This window comes from Melanostigma gelatinosum, assembly GCF_949748355.1.
Source record: "Melanostigma gelatinosum genome assembly, chromosome: 10".
NCBI lineage: Eukaryota > Metazoa > Chordata > Actinopteri > Perciformes > Zoarcidae > Melanostigma > Melanostigma gelatinosum.
This window is the reverse complement of record NC_136643.1, coordinates 25,515,209-25,527,567: the sequence shown is the minus strand read 5'-3', so window position 1 is coordinate 25,527,567 and position 12,359 is coordinate 25,515,209. Positions and strand designations below refer to the sequence as shown.

General features: G+C 30.3%; 1 protein-coding gene across 1 annotated transcript in view; it reads left to right on the top strand.

The window, feature by feature from the left end:
- ift88 (intraflagellar transport 88 homolog) overlaps positions 1–12,359 on the top strand; it is a 34,251-nt gene that overhangs the window by 16,325 nt on the left and 5,567 nt on the right. The gene's annotated exons all lie outside the window — the stretch shown is intronic.

The window sequence follows — 12,359 nt, the reverse complement described above, 5'->3', positions numbered from 1 at the left end:
TTTATATCCAAAAGAAAGACTCTAATGTTACATTTATATCCAAAAGAAAGACTAATGTTACATTTATATCCAAAAGAAAGACTCATGTTACATTTATATCCAAAAGAAAGACTCTAATGTTACATTTATATCCAAAAGAAAGACTCTAATGTTACATTTATATCCAACAGGAAGACTCTAATGTTACATTTATATCCAAAAGAAAGACTCTAATCTTACATTTATATCCAACAGAAAGACTCTAATGTTACATTTATATCCAACAGGAAGACTCTAATGTTACATTTATATCCAAAAGAAAGACTCTAATCTTACATTTATATCCAAAAGAGACTCTAATGTTACATTTATATCCAAAAGAGACTCTAATGTTACATTTATATCCAAAAGAAAGACTCTAATGTTACATTTATATCCAAAAGAAAGACTCTAATGTTACATTTATATCCAACAGGAAGACTCTAATGTTACATTTATATCCAAAAGAAAGACTCTAATGTTACATTTATATCCAAAAGAAAGACTCTAATCTTACATTTATATCCAACAGGAAGACTCTAATGTTACATTTATATCCAAAAGAAAGACTCTAATCCTACATTTATATCCAACAGGAAGACTCTAATGTTACATTTATATCCAAAAGAAAGACTCTAATCTTACATTTATATCCAAAAGAAAGACTCTAATCTTACATTTATATCCAAAAGAAAGACTCTAATGTTACATTTATATCCAACAGGAAGACTCTAATGTTACATTTATATCCAAAAGAAAGACTCTAATCTTACATTTATATCCAAAAGAAAGACTCTAATCTTACATTTATATCCAAAAGAAAGACTCTAATCTTACATTTATATCCAAAAGAAAGACTCTAATGTTACATTTATATCCAACAGGAAGACTCTAATGTTACATTTATATCCAAAAGAAAGACTCTAATCTTACATTTATATCCAAAAGAAAGACTCTAATCTTACATTTATATCCAAAAGAAAGACTCTAATGTTACATTTATATCCAAAAGAAAGACTCTAATGTTACATTTATATCCAAAAGAAAGACTCTAATGTTACATTTATATCCAACAGAAAGACTCTAATGTTACATTTATATCCAACAGGAAGACTCTAATGTTACATTTATATCCAAAAGAAAGACTCTAATCTTACATTTATATCCAACAGGAAGACTCTAATCTTACATTTATATCCAAAAGAAAGACTCTAATCTTACATTTATATCCAACAGGAAGACTCTAATCTTACATTTATATCCAAAAGAAAGACTCTAATCTTACATTTATATCCAAAAGAAAGACTCTAATGTTACATTTATATCCAAAAGAAAGACTCATGTTACATTTATATCCAAAAGAAAGACTCTAATGTTACATTTATATCCAACAGGAAGACTCTAATGTTACATTTATATCCAAAAGAAAGACTCTAATGTTACATTTATATCCAACAGGAAGACTCTAATGTTACATTTATATCCAACAGGAAGACTCTAATGTTACATTTATATCCAACAGGAAGACTCTAATGTTACATTTATATCCAACAGGAAGACTCTAATGTTACATTTATATCCAAAAGAAAGACTCTAATGTTACATTTATATCCAACAGGAAGACTCTAATGTCACATTTATATCCAAAAGAAAGACTCTAATGTTACATTTATATCCAACAGAAAGACTCTAATGTTACATTTATATCCAACAGGAAGACTCTAATGTCACATTTATATCCAACAGGAAGACTCTAATGTTACATTTATATCCAACAGAAAGACTCTAATGTTACATTTATATCCAACAGGAAGACTCTAATGTTACATTTATATCCAACAGAAAGACTCTAATGTTACATTTATATCCAACAGGAAGACTCTAATGTTACATTTATATCCAAAAGAAAGACTCTAATGTTACATTTATATCCAAAAGAAAGACTAATGTTACATTTATATCCAAAAGAAAGACTCATGTTACATTTATATCCAAAAGAAAGACTCTAATGTTACATTTATATCCAAAAGAAAGACTCTAATGTTACATTTATATCCAACAGGAAGACTCTAATGTTACATTTATATCCAAAAGAAAGACTCTAATGTTACATTTATATCCAACAGAAAGACTCTAATGTTACATTTATATCCAACAGGAAGACTCTAATGTTACATTTATATCCAAAAGAAAGACTCTAATCTTACATTTATATCCAAAAGAGACTCTAATGTTACATTTATATCCAAAAGAGACTCTAATGTTACATTTATATCCAAAAGAAAGACTCTAATGTTACATTTATATCCAAAAGAAAGACTCTAATGTTACATTTATATCCAACAGGAAGACTCTAATGTTACATTTATATCCAAAAGAAAGACTCTAATGTTACATTTATATCCAAAAGAAAGACTCTAATCTTACATTTATATCCAACAGGAAGACTCTAATGTTACATTTATATCCAAAAGAAAGACTCATGTTACATTTATATCCAAAAGAAAGACTCTAATGTTACATTTATATCCAAAAGAAAGACTCTAATGTTACATTTATATCCAACAGGAAGACTCTAATGTTACATTTATATCCAAAAGAAAGACTCTAATCTTACATTTATATCCAAAAGAGACTCTAATGTTACATTTATATCCAAAAGAGACTCTAATGTTACATTTATATCCAAAAGAAAGACTCTAATGTTACATTTATATCCAAAAGAAAGACTAATGTTACATTTATATCCAACAGAAAGACTCTAATGTTACATTTATATCCAACAGGAAGACTCTAATGTCACATTTATATCCAAAAGAAAGACTCTAATGTTACATTTATATCCAACAGAAAGACTCTAATGTTACATTTATATCCAACAGGAAGACTCTAATGTTACATTTATATCCAACAGAAAGACTCTAATGTTACATTTATATCCAACAGGAAGACTCTAATGTTACATTTATATCCAACAGGAAGACTCTAATGTCACATTTATATCCAACAGGAAGACTCTAATGTTACATTTATATCCAACAGAAAGACTCTAATGTTACATTTATATCCAACAGGAAGACTCTAATGTTACATTTATATCCAACAGAAAGACTCTAATGTTACATTTATATCCAACAGGAAGACTCTAATGTTACATTTATATCCAAAAGAAAGACTCTAATGTTACATTTATATCCAAAAGAAAGACTAATGTTACATTTATATCCAAAAGAAAGACTCATGTTACATTTATATCCAAAAGAGAGACTCTAATGTTACATTTATATCCAAAAGAAAGACTCTAATGTTACATTTATATCCAACAGGAAGACTCTAATGTTACATTTATATCCAAAAGAAAGACTCTAATGTTACATTTATATCCAACAGAAAGACTCTAATGTTACATTTATATCCAACAGGAAGACTCTAATGTTACATTTATATCCAAAAGAAAGACTCTAATCTTACATTTATATCCAAAAGAGACTCTAATGTTACATTTATATCCAAAAGAGACTCTAATGTTACATTTATATCCAAAAGAAAGACTCTAATGTTACATTTATATCCAAAAGAAAGACTCTAATGTTACATTTATATCCAACAGGAAGACTCTAATGTTACATTTATATCCAAAAGAAAGACTCTAATGTTACATTTATATCCAAAAGAAAGACTCTAATCTTACATTTATATCCAACAGGAAGACTCTAATGTTACATTTATATCCAAAAGAAAGACTCTAATCCTACATTTATATCCAACAGGAAGACTCTAATCTTACATTTATATCCAAAAGAAAGACTCTAATCTTACATTTATATCCAAAAGAAAGACTCTAATGTTACATTTATATCCAAAAGAAAGACTCTAATGTTACATTTATATCCAAAAGAAAGACTCTAATGTTACATTTATATCCAACAGAAAGACTCTAATGTTACATTTATATCCAACAGGAAGACTCTAATGTTACATTTATATCCAAAAGAAAGACTCTAATCTTACATTTATATCCAACAGGAAGACTCTAATCTTACATTTATATCCAAAAGAAAGACTCTAATCTTACATTTATATCCAACAGGAAGACTCTAATCTTACATTTATATCCAAAAGAAAGACTCTAATGTTACATTTATATCCAAAAGAAAGACTCTAATGTTACATTTATATCCAAAAGAAAGACTCTAATCTTACATTTATATCCAAAAGGAAGACTCTAATGTTACATTTATATCCAACAGGAAGACTCTAATGTTACATTTATATCCAAAAGAAAGACTCTAATCTTACATTTATATCCAACAGGAAGACTATAATGTTACATTTATATCCAACAGGAAGACTCTAATGTTACATTTATATCCAAAAGAAAGACTCATGTTACATTTATATCCAAAAGAAAGACTCTAATGTTACATTTATATCCAAAAGAAAGACTCTAATGTTACATTTATATCCAACAGGAAGACTCTAATGTTACATTTATATCCAAAAGAAAGACTCTAATGTTACATTTATATCCAAAAGAAAGACTCATGTTACATTTATATCCAAAAGAAAGACTCTAATGTTACATTTATATCCAACAGGAAGACTCTAATGTTACATTTATATCCAAAAGAAAGACTCTAATGTTACATTTATATCCAACAGGAAGACTCTAATGTTACATTTATATCCAACAGAAAGACTCTAATGTTACATTTATATCCAACAGAAAGACTCTAATGTTACATTTATATCCAACAGGAAGACTCTAATGTTACATTTATATCCAACAGAAAGACTCTAATGTTACATTTATATCCAACAGGAAGACTCTAATGTCACATTTATATCCAAAAGAAAGACTCTAATGTTACATTTATATCCAACAGAAAGACTCTAATGTTACATTTATATCCAACAGGAAGACTCTAATGTCACATTTATATCCAACAGGAAGACTCTAATGTTACATTTATATCCAACAGGAAGACTCTAATGTTACATTTATATCCAACAGAAAGACTCTAATGTTACATTTATATCCAACAGGAAGACTCTAATGTTACATTTATATCCAACAGAAAGACTCTAATGTTACATTTATATCCAACAGGAAGACTCTAATGTTACATTTATATCCAAAAGAAAGACTCTAATGTTACATTTATATCCAAAAGAAAGACTAATGTTACATTTATATCCAAAAGAAAGACTCATGTTACATTTATATCCAAAAGAAAGACTCTAATGTTACATTTATATCCAAAAGAAAGACTCTAATGTTACATTTATATCCAACAGGAAGACTCTAATGTTACATTTATATCCAAAAGAAAGACTCTAATCTTACATTTATATCCAACAGAAAGACTCTAATGTTACATTTATATCCAACAGGAAGACTCTAATGTTACATTTATATCCAAAAGAAAGACTCTAATCTTACATTTATATCCAAAAGAGACTCTAATGTTACATTTATATCCAAAAGAGACTCTAATGTTACATTTATATCCAAAAGAAAGACTCTAATGTTACATTTATATCCAAAAGAAAGACTCTAATGTTACATTTATATCCAACAGGAAGACTCTAATGTTACATTTATATCCAAAAGAAAGACTCTAATGTTACATTTATATCCAAAAGAAAGACTCTAATCTTACATTTATATCCAACAGGAAGACTCTAATGTTACATTTATATCCAAAAGAAAGACTCTAATCCTACATTTATATCCAACAGGAAGACTCTAATCTTACATTTATATCCAAAAGAAAGACTCTAATCTTACATTTATATCCAAAAGAAAGACTCTAATGTTACATTTATATCCAAAAGAAAGACTCTAATGTTACATTTATATCCAAAAGAAAGACTCTAATGTTACATTTATATCCAACAGAAAGACTCTAATGTTACATTTATATCCAACAGGAAGACTCTAATGTTACATTTATATCCAAAAGAAAGACTCTAATCTTACATTTATATCCAACAGGAAGACTCTAATCTTACATTTATATCCAAAAGAAAGACTCTAATCTTACATTTATATCCAACAGGAAGACTCTAATCTTACATTTATATCCAAAAGAAAGACTCTAATCTTACATTTAGCAGGTGCAGGTGTAAACTATTACACCTTAAGAGAAATAATTTTCTCAACAAATCCCTCTCTTGACGTCTGAAGGACGTCACTTTCTTTACCTTTCTGTCCTGTTCCACGCATGTGTCTGGCTCTGCCTCATCTGACCCTACCAGGCTGTTCTGCTCTTCCCATGCGGGGTAGGCCCTATAGGGAGGGGGTGGTGATGGTTCCTTGGAGAGGGCAGTGGTGATAGGACGGCCAACCAAAGAACGAATACAGGGTATTATACAACATCCACATGAGACCAGTATTGCAATGAACACACCCGCTGACACTGCTATTGACAAGATCAGGTCTTTCCATTTTCCAAACATGGTTTCCATCCACTTTCCAAATGGATTGTTCACACCTGATGCTTCCTGCATTTCTTTTGACAGTGCCTTCAGACTATTCAGTGCTTTTGTGACTGAACCGTCCGGCGCAGTGTTGTTGGGGATGTTAGTGCAACACAGATCTCCAACCATTGAGCAAAAGCTCCAAAGCCATTTTGTTTTGCATAGAAATCAAAGAAGTTGGGGCCAGCTGCTCAGCCAGACCCTCTATTGCATCCCTAGTATGATTAGCCAAACGAAGAACATTGTAATGCACATAATTGATACGATCAACATTTTTATTCACAGTTATCCATGGAATAATACTTGCGATACTCTCAAAACCTGCTGCAATTTGATATACCAATTTGTATTGATTAGGCACTCCTCTGGTTCACTCTGATTAACTGAACAGTTAATCCACTTTCTCACCCTCAGCAAACCGACTGTGTATCGATGACCTCTTGATCACGATACAAATGACAAACTGCTTTTTCAGCAAACAAATACAGTCAAATCATAAAAATTCTTTCCCTAACCAACACACAAAACAAACAACGTTACTTTAATGCATCACAGCGGCCGCTGCGTATCATAAACACAAGTATAATATCTGCTTTGGCTGGGGTTCGAACACGGCCCTCCCACGTGGAAGGCCGCAATGCTAACCACTATGCTATCAGCCCTGTATATCCACAACACAATTTAGCACACTTAAATAGCGACAGCCTCTGCTCCGGCCTGTCTCCTGTCGACTTTTCTTTTACACTTCGTCCGTTATCAACGATTCACCGGTTAACTCAAGATTTGCGCTCTCGCCCAGAAACTCCGTCGAGGATACTCTAAGCAGAGATATCATGTTTTTCCACTAAACGCTACGCACAATCCTGGTGTCCTGAGACTTGATGTCTTGATAAGGTAATTTTCTCTTCGTCCGCTATCAATCAGTTAATTTAAAACCTGTGCTCCCGTGCAGAAACTATCTGAAGGTTACTCTACGCAGAGTTAACTTGGTTTTACTCCACACGTAACACACTTGATACGGTAATATTTCACGGTCCATTCACTGTCAGTTTACAGTTTATCAATGACCTTTAACACACATATATCCCCGTCATGTTATACAGTTTCTTCGTAGTCCAAAACGTCTTATAATTACGTTAAAGATTACGCTTTATTTGTGGCAGGAATTTGAGTGCGAGGCGCGAGGCGCGTGACAGCGACAGAGAAGGCGCGTGGCACGGCTCACATTCCTACACTCTACGCTGCCACAAAAAAACATAATTTTTCGCCTTTTATCTAACGTCTTCTGCTGGACTCATTCATTCCTGTGCACAGACCCCCCAAATGGCTGTATAACAACTCTGTTGCTGTGTGTTTATTCTTTACAATACTTTATAACTATTCCTTACCCACAGTTCGGTCAGTCTGATATCAAATTTAGAATTCAAGCTATGAATACAATATGCAGGATTCAGTTAAATAGGACCTGCTCACCTGTTTGTTATGCCGGCAATATCAGACCTCCCGAAACTGCTGGCACGGACCCAGTGGCAGATACTGGGGCTCCCAGCCTCGGGGAGGATTCGCCAATTATTTCTGAAATCACAGATAGAGAGGTCTGTTAACATTCCAACCCGATATGCTCTGTATCAAGTCTTGCCCGCATCCTCCACCAATTTGTTGATAAATAAATCTATTGCTTTGATATTACTATACGCCTCTGAGAGCTTCTGTTTCATTCTTAAACCTGCTCTAAGTGTGAAAGATAGCTTTATTTTCACAACATATCCAAAAGAAAGACTCTAATGTTACATTTATATCCAAAAGAAAGACTCTAATGTTACATTTATATCCAAAAGAAAGACTCTAATCTTACATTTATATCCAAAAGGAAGACTCTAATGTTACATTTATATCCAACAGAAAGACTCTAATGTTACATTTATATCCAACAGGAAGACTCTAATGTTACATTTATATCCAAAAGAAAGACTCTAATCTTACATTTATATCCAACAGGAAGACTCTAATGTTACATTTATATCCAACAGGAAGACTCTAATGTTACATTTATATCCAAAAGAAAGACTCATGTTACATTTATATCCAAAAGAAAGACTCTAATGTTACATTTATATCCAAAAGAAAGACTCTAATGTTACATTTATATCCAACAGGAAGACTCTAATGTTACATTTATATCCAAAAGAAAGACTCTAATGTTACATTTATATCCAAAAGAAAGACTCATGTTACATTTATATCCAAAAGAAAGACTCTAATGTTACATTTATATCCAACAGGAAGACTCTAATGTTACATTTATATCCAAAAGAAAGACTCTAATGTTACATTTATATCCAACAGGAAGACTCTAATGTTACATTTATATCCAACAGAAAGACTCTAATGTTACATTTATATCCAACAGAAAGACTCTAATGTTACATTTATATCCAACAGGAAGACTCTAATGTTACATTTATATCCAACAGAAAGACTCTAATGTTACATTTATATCCAACAGGAAGACTCTAATGTCACATTTATATCCAAAAGAAAGACTCTAATGTTACATTTATATCCAACAGAAAGACTCTAATGTTACATTTATATCCAACAGGAAGACTCTAATGTCACATTTATATCCAACAGGAAGACTCTAATGTTACATTTATATCCAACAGAAAGACTCTAATGTTACATTTATATCCAACAGGAAGACTCTAATGTTACATTTATATCCAACAGAAAGACTCTAATGTTACATTTATATCCAACAGGAAGACTCTAATGTTACATTTATATCCAAAAGAAAGACTCTAATGTTACATTTATATCCAAAAGAAAGACTAATGTTACATTTATATCCAAAAGAAAGACTCATGTTACATTTATATCCAAAAGAAAGACTCTAATGTTACATTTATATCCAAAAGAAAGACTCTAATGTTACATTTATATCCAACAGGAAGACTCTAATGTTACATTTATATCCAAAAGAAAGACTCTAATGTTACATTTATATCCAACAGAAAGACTCTAATGTTACATTTATATCCAACAGGAAGACTCTAATGTTACATTTATATCCAAAAGAAAGACTCTAATCTTACATTTATATCCAAAAGAGACTCTAATGTTACATTTATATCCAAAAGAGACTCTAATGTTACATTTATATCCAAAAGAAAGACTCTAATGTTACATTTATATCCAAAAGAAAGACTCTAATGTTACATTTATATCCAACAGGAAGACTCTAATGTTACATTTATATCCAAAAGAAAGACTCTAATGTTACATTTATATCCAAAAGAAAGACTCTAATCTTACATTTATATCCAACAGGAAGACTCTAATGTTACATTTATATCCAAAAGAAAGACTCTAATCTTACATTTATATCCAAAAGGAAGACTCTAATGTTACATTTATATCCAACAGGAAGACTCTAATGTTACATTTATATCCAAAAGAAAGACTCTAATCTTACATTTATATCCAACAGGAAGACTCTAATGTTACATTTATATCCAACAGGAAGACTCTAATGTTACATTTATATCCAAAAGAAAGACTCATGTTACATTTATATCCAAAAGAAAGACTCTAATGTTACATTTATATCCAAAAGAAAGACTCTAATGTTACATTTATATCCAACAGGAAGACTCTAATGTTACATTTATATCCAAAAGAAAGACTCTAATGTTACATTTATATCCAAAAGAAAGACTCATGTTACATTTATATCCAAAAGAAAGACTCTAATGTTACATTTATATCCAACAGGAAGACTCTAATGTTACATTTATATCCAAAAGAAAGACTCTAATGTTACATTTATATCCAACAGGAAGACTCTAATGTTACATTTATATCCAACAGAAAGACTCTAATGTTACATTTATATCCAACAGAAAGACTCTAATGTTACATTTATATCCAACAGGAAGACTCTAATGTTACATTTATATCCAACAGAAAGACTCTAATGTTACATTTATATCCAACAGGAAGACTCTAATGTCACATTTATATCCAAAAGAAAGACTCTAATGTTACATTTATATCCAACAGAAAGACTCTAATGTTACATTTATATCCAACAGGAAGACTCTAATGTCACATTTATATCCAACAGGAAGACTCTAATGTTACATTTATATCCAACAGAAAGACTCTAATGTTACATTTATATCCAACAGGAAGACTCTAATGTTACATTTATATCCAACAGAAAGACTCTAATGTTACATTTATATCCAACAGGAAGACTCTAATGTTACATTTATATCCAAAAGAAAGACTCTAATGTTACATTTATATCCAAAAGAAAGACTAATGTTACATTTATATCCAAAAGAAAGACTCATGTTACATTTATATCCAAAAGAAAGACTCTAATGTTACATTTATATCCAAAAGAAAGACTCTAATGTTACATTTATATCCAACAGGAAGACTCTAATGTTACATTTATATCCAAAAGAAAGACTCTAATGTTACATTTATATCCAACAGAAAGACTCTAATGTTACATTTATATCCAACAGGAAGACTCTAATGTTACATTTATATCCAAAAGAAAGACTCTAATCTTACATTTATATCCAAAAGAGACTCTAATGTTACATTTATATCCAAAAGAGACTCTAATGTTACATTTATATCCAAAAGAAAGACTCTAATGTTACATTTATATCCAAAAGAAAGACTCTAATGTTACATTTATATCCAACAGGAAGACTCTAATGTTACATTTATATCCAAAAGAAAGACTCTAATGTTACATTTATATCCAAAAGAAAGACTCTAATCTTACATTTATATCCAACAGGAAGACTCTAATGTTACATTTATATCCAAAAGAAAGACTCATGTTACATTTATATCCAAAAGAAAGACTCTAATGTTACATTTATATCCAAAAGAAAGACTCTAATGTTACATTTATATCCAACAGGAAGACTCTAATGTTACATTTATATCCAAAAGAAAGACTCTAATCTTACATTTATATCCAAAAGAGACTCTAATGTTACATTTATATCCAAAAGAGACTCTAATGTTACATTTATATCCAAAAGAAAGACTCTAATGTTACATTTATATCCAAAAGAAAGACTAATGTTACATTTATATCCAAAAGAAAGACTAATGTTACATTTATATCCAAAAGAAAGACTCTAATGTTACATTTATATCCAAAAGAAAGACTAATGTTACATTTATATCCAAAAGAAAGACTCTAATGTTACATTTATATCCAAAAGAAAGACTCTAATGTTACATTTATATCCAAAAGAAAGACTCTAATGTTACATTTATATCCAAAAGAAAGACTCTAATGTTACATTTATATCCAAAAGAAAGACTCTAATGTTACATTTATATCCAAAAGAAAGACTCTAATGTTACATTTATATCCAAAAGAAAGACTCTAATGTTACATTTATATCCAAAAGAAAGACTCTAATGTTACATTTATATCCAACAGGAAGCCTCTAATGTTACATTTATATCCAAAAGAAAGACTCTAATGTTACATTTATATCCAACAGGAAGCCTCTAATGTTACATTTATATCCAAAAGAAAGACTCTAATGTTACATTTATATCCAAAAGAAAGACTCTAATGTTACATTTATATCCAAAAGAAAGACTCTAATGTTACATTTATATCCAAAAGAAAGACTCTAATGTTACATTTATATCCAAAAGAAAGACTCTAATGTTACATTTATATCCAACAGGAAGACTCTAATGTTACATTTATATCCAACAGAAAGACTCTAATGTTACATTTATATCCAAAAGAAAGACTCTAATGTTACATTTATATCCAAAAGAAAGACTCTAATGTTACATTTATA